Source organism: Lactuca sativa, chromosome 9 (assembly GCF_002870075.4).
Source record: "Lactuca sativa cultivar Salinas chromosome 9, Lsat_Salinas_v11, whole genome shotgun sequence".
In the NCBI taxonomy this organism is placed as follows: Eukaryota; Viridiplantae; Streptophyta; class Magnoliopsida; order Asterales; family Asteraceae; genus Lactuca; species Lactuca sativa.
In genome coordinates, this window is record NC_056631.2 from 50,305,199 (window position 1) to 50,319,849 (window position 14,651).

A 14,651-nucleotide genomic window follows, 5' to 3' on the forward strand; every position below is an offset into this window, starting at 1 on the left:
CCCTCTATCCCTAAACGACAATACTTCAAAGTTATTCATTTGAGTATGCAACCCTAACCGGGGTCATACCAATCTAGTCAAAGTCAACATTGGTCAAAGTGAACTTCCAGTTGACCTGACTCGTCGAGTTGGTCTACCAAGTCGTCGAGTCCATACCGCTCAACTCGATGCAAATCCCCATCTCCACTCGTCGAGTCTGGCAAGAACTCGACAGGTTCTTCTTCGATCCAACCCTCGGGGCCAACTTCATCTAACTCACCAATTTCACCTTGAACTCATCGAGCCCACCTCCCTCTTATGAACACGTCCAGTCTACGCCTCGCCAAGTATGAACAACTCGTCGAGTCCTTAGGAGATTCCCTTGGACTCGCCGAGCCTACTCTAAGCACTTGTTGAGTCCCATGACTCCCAGGCCCTGTAATGAGCTTGAACAACTAAGGGACCTTCCTTGCTCTCATATGGTCCTTCGACATAAGGATTTGATGGTTATTACGCTCCGACTCGTCAAGTCCCAAGAACGACTCGCCGATTTCACTCTTGACCATCACCATACAGTCGATCTAAAGGGGTCTTAACACAACAAAACCATAGATCTGGCCTCCTAATGCCCATTTTACTCGTAAAGTCCCGAACTTGATGCACATGCAATGGGTTTTTGGCTTAAAAAGCCATAAGAAGTGACCTAAAAGAGGCATGGGGCTCTCATGGCCATAAAGTTGGCACCTTTATGCCATGAGACCCCTCCTAAGGCCCATATCTGAAGTCAAACCCCATTCAATTCCTTCATTATCCGAAAATGGATTAGAAAGCCTCCAAAATCCCAACTCCAAAGATGAATAATCACATAGAAGACCAAGACAAGAGATTTTTACCTTGAATGAACTAGAAATGGAACAAATCTCTTGGATCTGTAAGCCCCAACTTGCACTCCCAAGCTCCTTTCCTCTTCTCAAGCTTCACAACCCACCAAGATACACCAAAATCGCCTTAGAGCACATAAACAAGGCTAGGGTTTCGATATATTGTCTTATGGGAGTGATAGGTGTAACAACCCGTCATTTCAGGTCCTTGAAATTCGAGTCTTGTAACCTCTTTGAAAAAGTAATTAGAATATCATCGAAAAATGAAGTATTAAAAGGCTCTGTTTGGAGTACGCTATGTAATAGATATCGTCTTAAGGTTTCCAAGCATACTAAAATCCGAGTTATAACGAAGAAGTTATGACCATTCTAAGTTTTCCGACAAAAACCGGCAATACGAAGTTACGTAAAAACTCGAATCGGAGATCGAGCGACTTTTGGCCGGAATGACCTAAACGAGAATCGAAGGTCTCGACAATGGTATTTCAGCGGTAAAAAGTCTGGCAAAAACCGATGTCAGATAAAGAAGTTATGAATTTTTAAAGAAATTCCTTAATCACGTCATTTTAATAAATAAATAATAAAAATAATTTCATAATGGAATCTAAACGAAAGTTGTAGATCTTAGTCTCACCTACGCGTGGATATAAAGAACGTCGAAAACGGAGTTCGTATGAAGGAGATATGAATTTTAGAAGTTTATTTAAAATAAATAAAAATTTAAATATAAACCCTTAGTAATATCCGAAGAGGAGTCAGCAGATAGGACTGAGGTACGCCCTGCGTACTCAAATCAAGGGCTCTGGACTATCCACGTCGTTCCGATGTTTCTTCCGAGGATGCGGTAAGCCATGACGTCTCGTACGCCCCGCGTACGCGAGGCTTCCAGACCCTATAAAAGGGATGCGAGGGTGCCGGCCAAATTTGCTAATTTCCTTCCTTTCTCGCGCCGAAGCTCTGCGTTTCAACCCTCGGAGTCGTCCCAAAGGCCCGGTTTTCAAATCCAAGGTGGGAAGAAAGTTTTACACTCCCGAGATTCCCAAGAATCCCGAGAAAAATCCGTTTCCCGAGACGAAACTCTGCCCGGTTTTCTGCTCGTTTTCTTCAAACTTTCAAGTGAGTTCATACCCCTACAAACACACTTTAAATACGTTTTCAAATGCTTTTTATACTCTTTTAGGGGGGGAATACAAGTAAACACACGACTAAAATCATGTGAAACATCGATCTTTTGCTATACTTTTCATACTGTTGTTTTAACTATCTTAGGAAGTCATTATCATGCAAAACACCTCACAACACAACTTTACCCTCTTGGGATACAATATGTTTTATAAATAGAAATATGTTTTATTTATACATTTACATACAAATACATCATATCAAGGGTAACATTCTTTACTAAACCGTTTTATACATTCAAAGAACTTATGATTTATGCTTTGTCAAACATTGTGAAAAAGGATAAACTTTGCATACAAAACTACTACTTTAATACAGACTTAGTTGAGAATCCGTGAGACGTGTACATCTTCAAATACTGCCTTTTTGCTAAAAGGTACCGTTTCAAGTCCTGTCTATAACCAGAGTCTCCCGTTCGGAGAACGTGTCAAATGTGTATAGATCTATACGGGAAGTCATGATCCCGCGCCCTGACTGTTAGCTACAGTCCTTACTTTGGGGTGACAGTTTGTCATAACGCTACGACGCCTGAAGAACGTCGCAACAGGCATATTATGTTTAGTATGGGTATAAAACTCATCGGATATACAATTATTATGGTGTTATGTTTTTATGAACGAGTAGCTATTAAATCTATTCTTCATCTAACAAGTGCGATCTTCGTATAGCTTTATTATATAAAACTATGCCACAACTTTTAAGCACGTCGGTTGCTTGCGATTTTCGGTCTTAGAGGCTGCCAGTTATGTTAAGAAAATAAGGGTTTTTCTTGGATACAAACCAAACAACTAATAGGAAAATAAGGGATTTTCCTGGTGCAATTACTTACAACTTATAACACGAACATTCATATGCATTTCATACTTTTATAAGAAAATAAGGGTTTTTCTTGGAAAACACAGCAAATCATATCTCAACTATTAGGGAAAATATGCGATTTTCTGGATCTAATACATTCATTTTCAACACAACGAATCATAACTCTTTTCATTTGAAACACTGCGTTTTCTGGAAAACATACACGAACTTTCGAATGACGTACATTTTCTCAAAACACTACTTATGGACTCACCAACTTAATTGTTGACACTTTTTCTTTGAAATAACTTGTATTCTCAGGGAACCGCTAAGCAGGTTTGGAAATCAACTTTTGGGGATTAACGTGCTAACGTTAATTACTTCTTTTGAAAGATGTTTATGTATTTATCTTTTGATCATGTAACGAATACAACTATGTAAACATTTTGGAAACTTTAATATATATGGTGGTGTGTACTTTCCTTTCTATGAGCTGTTATGATATTGAATATGACGTCCTCTGCCCCCGAACGTTTCCGCCGTTCTAGTTTGGGGGTGTGACAATAGGGACGAAGGAGGCTGGGATAAGTTGTTTTAATAGGGTGAAAACCCTCGGATTTAGGGTTTCACCCAAACAGTAACTACTTGCCTAGTCAGGCTATCGACTCATCGAGTAGGCCACTTAAACTCTCCCGCGATCACGACTCTACTCGACGAGTTGGGCCATCAACTTGCCGAGTCCCAGAACAAATACAAGAAAGCTTGAATTAATACATACCGTGAATCGGGTGTTACAAATCTTCCCCACTTATTTTAGACTTCATCCTTGAAGTTTGGTGCCTGGTCGTGAAAAAGCTCGGGGCAGTGCTCCCGCATTTCGTCCTCCGGCTCCAGGTCCATTCCGAGCCCTTTCGGTGCGGCCACTGAACCTTTACCAACTCGACTCTCTTATTCCTTAGATCCTTTGACTTCATGTCAAGGATTGCCACTGGCCGCTCGATGTAGTTCAGGATGTCATCGACCTGAATATCCTCTAAAGGCACCACTACCGAATTGTCCACCAGACACTTCCGCAATTGGGAGACATGAAAAGTGCTATGAATCTGACTGAGTTCGGCTGGCAGATCCAACCAATATGCCACCTTGCCCACCCGGGCTATAACCCTGAAGGGCCCAATATACCTGGGGCCCAGCTTGTCCCGCTTCATGGATCGAATGATGCCCTTGCAAGGCGACACCTTCAAGAGCACCATATCCCTGATCTGGAACTCCAGGTCCAACTGACGCTTGTCGACATAACTTTTCTGCCGACTCTGAGCAGTCTGAAGCTTGCTCCGAACCTGCTGGACCCTCTCTGTAGTCTTGAGTACCACATCCATACTCCCCATGATCCTCTGACCCACCTCACCTCAACATATCGGGGTCCTGCACTTCCTCCCATACAACATATCGAAAGGAGGACGGTCGATGCTTGCGTGATAGTTGTTATTATAAGAGAACTCCGCCAAAGGAAGGTAAGTATCCCAACTACCTCCGAAGTCTAAAATACATACCCGCAACATATCCTCCAGTGTCTGGATGGTCCGCTCGCTCTGGCCATCCATCTGCGGGTGGAAGGCGGTACTAAAATGCAGACGAGTACCCAGCTCATCATGGAACTTCTTCCAAAACTTGGAAGTGAACCGCACATCCCTATCGGAAATCACTGAAACTGGCACACCGTGTCATGCCATTACCTCCCTGATATAAGTGTTGGCCAACTTTTCAACCGAAATGCTTTCCTGAATCAGAATAAAATGGGCGCTCTTGGTCAATAGATCAACGATGACCCAAATCAAATCCACTCCTCATGCGGTCCTGGGAAGCTCCGTGATGAAATCCATAGTGATATCCTCCCATTTCCACAGCGGAATATCCAACGGTTGGACCTTGCAGTGAGGTCTTTGGTGCTCCGCCTTGACCTTCCTACAGGTCAGGCACCTCTCCACGAACCAAGCTACATCCCTTTTCATACAAGGCCACCAACAATCAAGATGAAGATCCGGGTACATCTTCGTCGCCCCAGGACGGATAGAGAACTTGGATTTGCGTGCCTCCTCCATCAATATCTGGTGCACACCTCCATGATATGGGAACCACACCCTACGGTGAAGGGTCAGCAATCCTCGGCTATCATAGTCGAAGGAGGAAACCTAACCCACGATTCGCTCGCTCTTCCGAAGTTCCTCCTTCATGGCCTCCTGTTGGGCCTCCCGAATCTACTCCAACAATGGTGTCAAAACTGTCATCCTCATACATGTATCCCTGATCGACGATGCCTTGCGGCTAAGCACGTCGGCCATGACATTGGCCATCCCCGGATGGTAGAGGATCTCGCAATCGTAATCCTTTACCACATCAAGCCATCGACGCTGCCTCATATTCAGATTTGGCTGGTCCATGAGATACCTTAGGTTCTTGTGGTCCGTGTAAATGGTACAATGAACCCCATAGAGGTAATGGCGCCAAATCTTGAGGAAGAAAACAACAGCCCCAACTCCAAATCATGCGTTGGATAATTCGCCTCGTGACGCTTCAGTTGCCTCGAAGCGTAAGTAATAACATGCCCCCTATGCATCAATACCGTGACCAAGCCTGATATGGATGCATCATAATATACCAGAAAGTCCTCCATACCCTCCGGCAGGGCTAAGATTGGCGCCTCGCACAATCTCTGTCTCAACATCTCAAATGCGGCCTGCTGCTTAGGCTCCCAACGAAAGACCACGAATTTCCTTGTCAACCGAGTCAGGGGCACGACTATCTTGGAGAAGTCCTGAATGAATCTCCGATAGTAGCCTGTCAGTCCCAGAAAGCTCTGAATCTCGGATGAAGACCTCGGAGCCTCCCATCTCATCACGGCCTCCACCTTGGCCGGATCAACCGAAATCCTGTCCTGGTTGACATGGTGCCCAAGAAACTACACCTCGGACAACCAGAACTCACACTTGGAGAACTTAGCATACAAGCACTCCCTCCTCAAAGTATCCAACACCTCTCGCAAGTGCTCCTCATGCTACTCCCGTGTCATGGAATAAACCAAGATGTCATCGATGAAAACTATCACAGACCGATCCAACATCGGTCTGCACACGTGGTTCATGAGATCCATGAATGCATCAGGGGCATTGGTGAGCCTGAAGGGCATTACCACGAACTCATAGTGGCCATAACGCATCCGAAACGCAGTCTTCTGCACATCCTCGTCTCTAACCCTCATCTGATGATATCCTGAATGTAGATCAATCTTGGAAAATCAAGATGTTCCCTGTAGCTGGTCAAAGAGGTCATCAATCCTCGGGAGTGGGTAACGGTTATTCACCGTTACCTTATTCAGCTCCCTATATTCTATACACATCCGATTCGACCCATCCTTCTTTTTCACGAACAGAATCGAGGCTCCCCAAGGTGAACTGCTCGGTCTAATGAATCCCGTGTCTAATAGATCCTATAGTTGAGTAGACAACTCCTGCATCTCAGGAGGAGCCAACTGATACGGTGCCTTAGCTATCGGAGACACACCAGGGACTAGGTCGATCCTGAACTCTACCTGCCTCTCTGGAGATATCCTAGGCAACTCCTCAGGGAATATATCCGCAAACTCTTGTACCACTGGCACATCGCCCACCGTCGCCTTAACCGCCTCCCGGGTATCCATAACATAGGCGGTAAATCCTGCGCAACCCTACTGAAGGTAGCGCCTAACTCTCGCTACCGAGCATAAGGCTGGTCCTCGCTGTGGCCTCTCGCCCTGAATCACCAGCTCTCTCCCACTTGGGGTCCTGATCCGTACCCATTGATGCGCGCAGTCGATCACTGCCCTATTGGGGCTTAGCCAATCCATACCAATAATAATCTTGTTCCCTCGCAAAGGTATGGGAACCAGATCTACTAGGTAACACTCCTCAAACAACCTCAAAACACAACCTCGATAGAGCTCTGATGCTCGCACTGACCGGTCGTCCGCAATCTCGACTTCTATAAAGCAATCCAACATGCCTGAAGACTCAGGAAACTTCTTGCTAAGCGCAAGAGAGACAAACGATCGAGTAGCACCCGAGTTAGACAATACCTGAACTGGGATACCGTTCACATGGAACGACCCTAAACCAAGCATACATATATCAAAATCACAGCAACATAACATAAAGAGTAAAGATATGAAATCATACCCGTCACGACATCGGGTGCAGCGCCTGCCGCCTCGGCTGTCAACTGAAATGCTCGGCTCCGCACCATCAGAGCCTCTGCCTTGACCTTTCGGCCATCTGCAACTCTTGTTGTCGCCGGAGTTGGCGCCACCGCTGGCGCTGCTGCTGTCGCTGCTGTCAATCTAGGGCAGGTTGCCTTTTTATGGCCCCTCTGATTGCAATGAAAGCAAATCAGGTCTGATATCTGAACCGTGGGAGCAGGGATAGTACAATCCCTGCCAAAATGCCTAGTATTGCCGCACTTATAGTAGCCGGAACCCAACCCAGTGCGGCAAACTCCCTCATGGGATTGACCACACTTCCCACAACAGTCCCACCCCTGCTGGCCCTTCGACCTCGCGTCGAATCCCTTGGGTTTCTTCCCCGAAACCCCGACAACCTGTGCAGTCTGTAACTTCCTCTTCCTGAGGTGTTCCAAATCAATCTCCCTCTCCCACGCCATGGCAATTATGGACTCTAGGTTCGGGCTGGCTAAATAGCTAACATGCTCCCGAATGTCGATTCTCAACATATCATGATAGCGGGTCTTCCGCATCTCCTCATCCCCCGCATACTGGGGTACCAACAAAGCCCTCTCCCGGAACTTGTCGGTGATTTCCACCACAGTCTCCGTAGTCTGTCTCACATCCGAAAACTCTCTGGCCAGCTGCTGAAGCTCCATAGCTGGTGCAAACTCAACCCTGAATCAGGTCATGAAATCTGACCAAGTCATAGCCTTGATGGTTGGGTCTCCCAACGAATCACCAACCAACTCCCACCAATCTCTGGCTCGATCCCTCAAACAACCTGCAGCAAATGGACCTTCGACCCTTCCGGGAAGAAGCTCGTCAACTGAGTAGACTCAATGTCTGCGATCCATCTCCTAGCAGCAATGAGGTCCTTCACCGCATGGAAGTCCGGAGCACCACTCCCCTTGAATTCCTTGAAGGACAGTGTGCGCGTACCCGTCTGGCTAGACGCCAAATCACTCCTGAATGATCAGAGGCGATCCTCCATCAACTCGATAATCCCCTCCTTGATCAACCCGAAAATGATCGGGGTCGACTCAAGGATACCTTTCGTGATCTCAGACGCGATGAACTCGTGTAGCCCGTCATTAACCTGCTCGGATCCTGCCCCCGAGCCTAATCTTGAAACAGATCTTGATCCTCATGTAGTCCTACTCCATCTCATGTGGTCACTATACTAAAAATAAACACATAAACGTCAGGATCATACATACTCCCGAGAGGCCTCACACATCATCCAAGTTTCCTGGTTCCATCTCGGCCCTCCTTGACTCGAGTACGTATCCTCTGCTTCCAGTTGTACGGGCCCATACTACCTTCCACATCTATCCGTACTTTCCTCAAGGATTGCTTCAACTTCACCAAGTCCCTTTGTCGATACCCTTTTCCACTAATCTCGTCCTACGCTTTCCTAGGGCACCTCTCGACCTATTCTCCGCCATCAATTGCACTAGGAGTCCCTACTTCCTTTCCCTAACTAGCTTGCAAATACTGTTACATATCCGCTCCCCAGCTAGTTAAAGTTAGCCAGGACCCCTATAGCACAAAGCAAGCAACATTTGTGCATTAAGTAGCCAGATCAAGCATAACCTAATCAGGCTATCTTACTGCTGACTAGACAGTCCTAGCATGCAGCTCACACAACAGGCATTCAAGGCATCCTCCTAGATCCTTAGCCCTAATTTAGCATGTGGCTCTCAGAATCATATATCAGGCATAAAAGGCATCCTCCTAGATCCTTAGCCCTAATCTAGCATGCGGTTCGCAGAATCATAAATCATATAATGTAACATAAGAAGTATGGGTATCTTGGGGAAAGCTTACTTGAGCTCGGCCGGTCGCACGCATCTCACACCTTGTTCTTTCTCAAATTTCCTTGATTTTAAATTCCAGAAAACCGTTCTCTTTTTGAAAAATCTTTTAGTCCCTCGGTTTGAGTCCAAACACCCCCGAGGGTGTGTCCGAATCCCTCAAACCAGGGCTCTGATACCAACTTGTAACATCCAAAATTACAAGACCAAAAATTTCATTTTTGAATTAATATTTTATAAAACATTTTATCAAAACATTGTCAATAAAACAACACATTACAAAATCATAATGTTGTGACCCAAACCATGACATCAAAAGTAATGAAAATCAAAGTACAATCCTAGAAACCCAATGCGGAAACCATGTGTGTGTGTGATGCGCAGCTATAATGTCAGCTCCTTCCCCTTCAACGAAGAGGTACCTAACACAAAAACCAAAACTATAAGCACTAAGCTTAGTGAGTTCCCCCATCATACCACATACAATATCATATCATCGGTATCTTTCAACCGGTAACTGCTATCAGTATCTTTCAACCGTATCTGCCATCGGTATCTTTCAAAAGGTAATTGCCATCGATATCTTTCAACCTGTACCTGCCATCTGTATCTTTCAACCAGTAATTAAGGACTATTTCACCCCTACTGCTATCATACAATATCAAGATATAATCACACAGTCATTCATATCTGGGTACCGACCTACCCTTCGATCCTAACGGCCGATGTCAGGGAAAAACTATTCCCTACTACTACCACTAACATACACATTGCATATCATACAGGCATATCTTCTGACCATATCACATAAACATACCATGATAATTCTCACAGACAATTATCCACAAAATACCCCTGATGGTGGGTCGGCATTGTGGCCTTAGACCCACCCCTACTGGAAGGTAACTCACCTCGACGTCGTGCGGTGTTTGAACTATCTTCGGCGTACCAGTCGACTACCCACGACCCCTCGATCCCTACACGACAATACCTCAAAGTTATTCATTTGAGTATGCAACCCTAACCGGGGTTATACCAATCTAGTCAAATTCAACATTGGTCAAGGTTAACTTCCAGTTGACCTGACTCGCCGAATTGGTCTACCAACTCGTCGAGTCCATACCCCTCAACTTGATGCAAATCCCCGTCTCCACTCGTCGAGTCTGGAAAGAACTCAACAGGTTCTTCTTTGATCTTAACCTCATGGCCAACTTCATCTGACTCGCTGAGTTCACCTTGAACTCGTCGAGCCCACCTCCCTCTTATGAACACGTCCAGTCTATGCCTCGCCGAGTTGTATGAACAACTCGTCGAGTCCTTAGGAGATTCCCTTGGACTTTCCGAGCCTACTCTAAGCACTCGTCGAGTCCCATGACTCCCAGACCCTCTAATGAGCTTGAACAACTAAGGGACCTTCCTTGCTCTCATCTGGTCCTACGACAGAAGGATTTGATGGTTATTACGCTCTGACTCGTCGAGTCCCGAGAACGACTCGCTGTGTTCTCTCTTGACCATCACCATATAGTCGATCTAAAGGGGTCTTAACACACCAAAACCATAGATCTGGCCTCCTAATGCCCATTTTACACGTAAAGTCCCGAACTTGATGCACATGCAAGGGGTTTTTTTGGCTCAAAAAGCCATAAGAAGTGACCTACAAGAGGCATGGGGCTCTCATGGCCATAAAATTGGCACCTTTATGCCATGAGACCCCTCCTAAGGCCTAAATCTAAAGTCAAACCCCATTCAATCCCTTCATTATCCGAAAATGGATTAGAAAGCCCCCAAAATCCCAACTCCAAAGATGAATAATCACATAGAAGACCAAGACAAGAGATTTTTACCTTGAATGAACTGGAAATGGATCAAATCTCCTGGATCTTTAATCCCCAACTTGCACTCCCGAGCTCCTTTCTCTTCTCAAGCTTCACAACCCACCAAAATACACCAAAATGGCCTTAGAGCATACAAACAAGGCTAGGGTTTCGATATATTCTATTATGGGAGTGATAGGGACGAAGGAGGCTGGGATAAGTTGTTTTAATAGGGTGAAAACCCTCGGATTTAGGGTTTCACCCAAACAGTAACTACTCGCCGAGTCAGGCTCCCGACTCATCGAGTAGGCCACTTAAACTCTCCCGCGATCACGACTCTACTCGACGAGTTGGGCCATCAACTCGTCGAGCCCCAGAACAAATACAAGAAAGCTTGAATTAATACATACCGGGAATCAGGTGTTACAGTGCTGTAGTGGGCCACGTTGCAGTGGGCTGTCGAGGTGTTAGAGCCTGCTGAAAAGACCATGGTGCCATCGTAAGATTTGGCAGGAGGCCACCTTAAGGCTGATATGGCATGAGCCATGTGTAAAATCCATCCCAAGCACCAAGAGGAGGAGAAGCACCCCTGTTCTGAGTGTATCGGCCACCCGAACCACCACTGCTCCGGCCACCATTGCGACTGCTACATCCAAGAGAATTACGACCGCCACCCTTGCCACTGGGAGAGGATCCTCGAGTGGAATTATTGGAGGGGGGAGGGTTAATATTATGTGTTAAGAATCATCAAGGCAGACGAGTTGTCGAGATGCGGAGTCAGTAGAATCTTGTTTTGATCTTTGAGCATGGCACGTTCCTCAAAGTGAGCATGGATCGCATCTCCAACCATATTGGAAATGGTTTTTTGATGTCGTATTGTCGTGACAATATGGGAAAATTTCGGAGATAGCCCAACGAGGGTATAAATCACAAGGTTTCGTTCTGTTACCGGGGCACCGATGTTACGAAGAATACCAACTATGGATTTAATACGAGTACATCATTCCATAATAATGGCGTCCCCAATGTCCAGGTTTTGAATCTCCTTATCTAATTCCAAAGATTTATTCTGTTTGTTTTCATGAAAAATATCCTCGATGGCTTTTCATACATTGGTTGCTATAGCATCAGGGATAAGAATGGTTTGAAGAACCAATTGAGATAGAGTTCCATACAACACCATTGTTTGACAATATTTTCAACAGTCTTCCATAAAGGCTTATCAGTCGATTTGGAAGAGGATGAACCTTCAAGATGATCAAAAATAGAGTATCCAACACAGTGGATTTTGAAGAGTCCTTTCCACGAATCGTAGTTCAGAAGATCGAGATCAAGGAGAAGAGGAACATATGATTTTATGTTGGTGATACCATAGATTGTTTCAGAAGGACTACTTGGAGAATTAGACGCATCTGTGTCCGACATGATGAAGTAGAAAAAAAACAACAAGAAACGGAACAAGAAGCGAGGTAGATCTTGAAGCTAGGATCGACGCCAGGAAGGATCGATGATATTAGGGTTAGCAGAAAAGGCTTGATACCAAGTTGAATCATATGTTTCCCATAAAGTGGCATTCAAGCCTTTGTATTATAATAAATACAATAATACATTTATTAGCTTCACATCAATATACGAGATGTACAATACAAGCTAGACTAACAAATTGGGCTATAGAAAATATAAATAAACATACTCTAATTGTAAACACTTGTATAAAGTTGTTCTTAAGCTTTATAATTTATACCAAATAAGTTCTTAAAAAGAAGAAACTTTATAACCTTCATTTCTAGCACCAAATGGATGAAAGAAGAAGAAAAGGAAGGCTGAGAATTTTCGAAAATTGGCAGCAAATAAAGAGGATTCTTGTTAGAGAAAGACCAACAAATCACTAGTAAATGCACTCTTTATGTACCATTAAATGTATACAAAAGCCAAGACCAAAATGTGAAGAGGTGAGGCTTTGTTTCAAGCATGAAATTACGTAATAAACAACTCAAAAGCATGTCCTATCACACCCCCGACCGAGGCGGCAGAACATGCCGGTTTGTGCGACTAAGTTCATGGATCACAGGTAAACAGAATATATAGAACAAATACAACAATAAACAAAATAGCATTTACATTCCATCATGATGTTTGAGTACAAGGTTTTTACATAATAATGATAATACAAGAATTGCTTAATAGATAAACATATAATACACAACAAGTAAACTAGGTCACCTGTAATCCAATCCATCTTGAATGTATGTTTAGTGATTTCCTGAGAACACATGTATTTTTGAGGGTCAACACAAGGTTGGTGAGTGTTACAGATTTTCTGCTAACAATAGTAATACTTTTAATAAGTCTAAAAAATATTTTATTTATATGTATAACAACAGTTAATACAGAGTTTGCAATGAGTCTTTAGAAGCTAAAATGTATTTTTGTATAAATAAATATGTGCTTAAAACTGTGTTTGTAATAAGTCTTTAAAAGCCAAAATGTATCTTTGTATAAGTAAATCCATACTTAAAAACCGTGTTTGTAAATACTCTTTGAATATCCTTGAAAACCAAACTGTACTATTACATAAGTAATTCCATACTTAAAATAAATTTAAAAGCAACCAAGCCCATGGTTGTAGTGAGAAAGAGAGATCTTCTAGTTAATGTTTATAGTGATTCCTATAACCGAGCTATGTGACTGAGTGTACCCCCTATAACGCTTCATTGGACGTTGTAATAAAAATTGTAGACACCTATCACCCGCTTCGATTGATCGGTTAAGGGTTGTAGCTAGCGATCGTGGGTGGGGATATCAGCCATGTGTAGATCTATACATATGTATCTCGCTCCGATGATTAACGGTTATAGTAGTGTGGGTAGGCTAAGTGTTTAAACTCAACTAATGAATAACGTCTTACTAAAAAAACCTTAACTAAAAATTTGGTGAATAACTCTCATCCCTAACTTAATTGTGATTAAGTCACTAGGCATAATGAATGTCGTTGTATAAGGTTTATAAAAGCCGAATATATTTGACATGTATGTAAAAGTGTAATGTGCTTGCTTTTATAAAAATGAATGTTCCAAATTAATGAACATATGTACATGTATAAAACGTTGCGTACTTAAACATATAAATAAACATGCATAGTAATAGCTTGAATCCTTGAAATACTATAGATTTTCATAATGTACTTGTTATAAAATGCAACGTCACATAAAAATTCATATAATTTTGTATCACGTAGTATTTGTTGTGTGAATTGGTTATTTACGGTAAAATAACCATAATACATATACGAAAAGTTTTGTAACACCCGTGTTTCTGGCTAATCATTATTATAATGATGTAATAGTTAGGGTCAACAATTGTAACCTATTTTCAAGTAATGAAGAAAAATTATTTGAGTATTATGTGCAACATATGTGCTTATAACGATATAAAATAATAATAATAATAATAATAATATGCGTAAAAATAGAATGCAAATTATACCCAATATCTTTGAATAAAGTTGAAGTAGTAATGACAAGGATTCTAGAGATATAAAGAACACTAAAATCCGACTTATAACGAAAAAGTTGTGACCCGTCGAAGTTTCGTGACTAAACCGGCATGACACAACGTATCGGAAAAAGTGAATTTTTGATAAAATACTTTTTAGTCTTAGTAATTTAAACGGAAGTAGTAGACGTTAAACCGATAACATATATATAGAGATCGTCCAAATCTGATTTTGTTAGAGGAAGTTATGATTTTTTTTTTAGATTCAGCATAGCAAGACACAGCCCGAAAATCAAATTTTAGATCGATTGATTATTAGCCAACACAACCTAAACGAGAATTGAAGATCTCATCAATAGGAGCTCAATGATATAAAGACAGTCAAAAACGAACGTCAGATGACAAAATTATGAATTTTTAACGAAATTTAGTT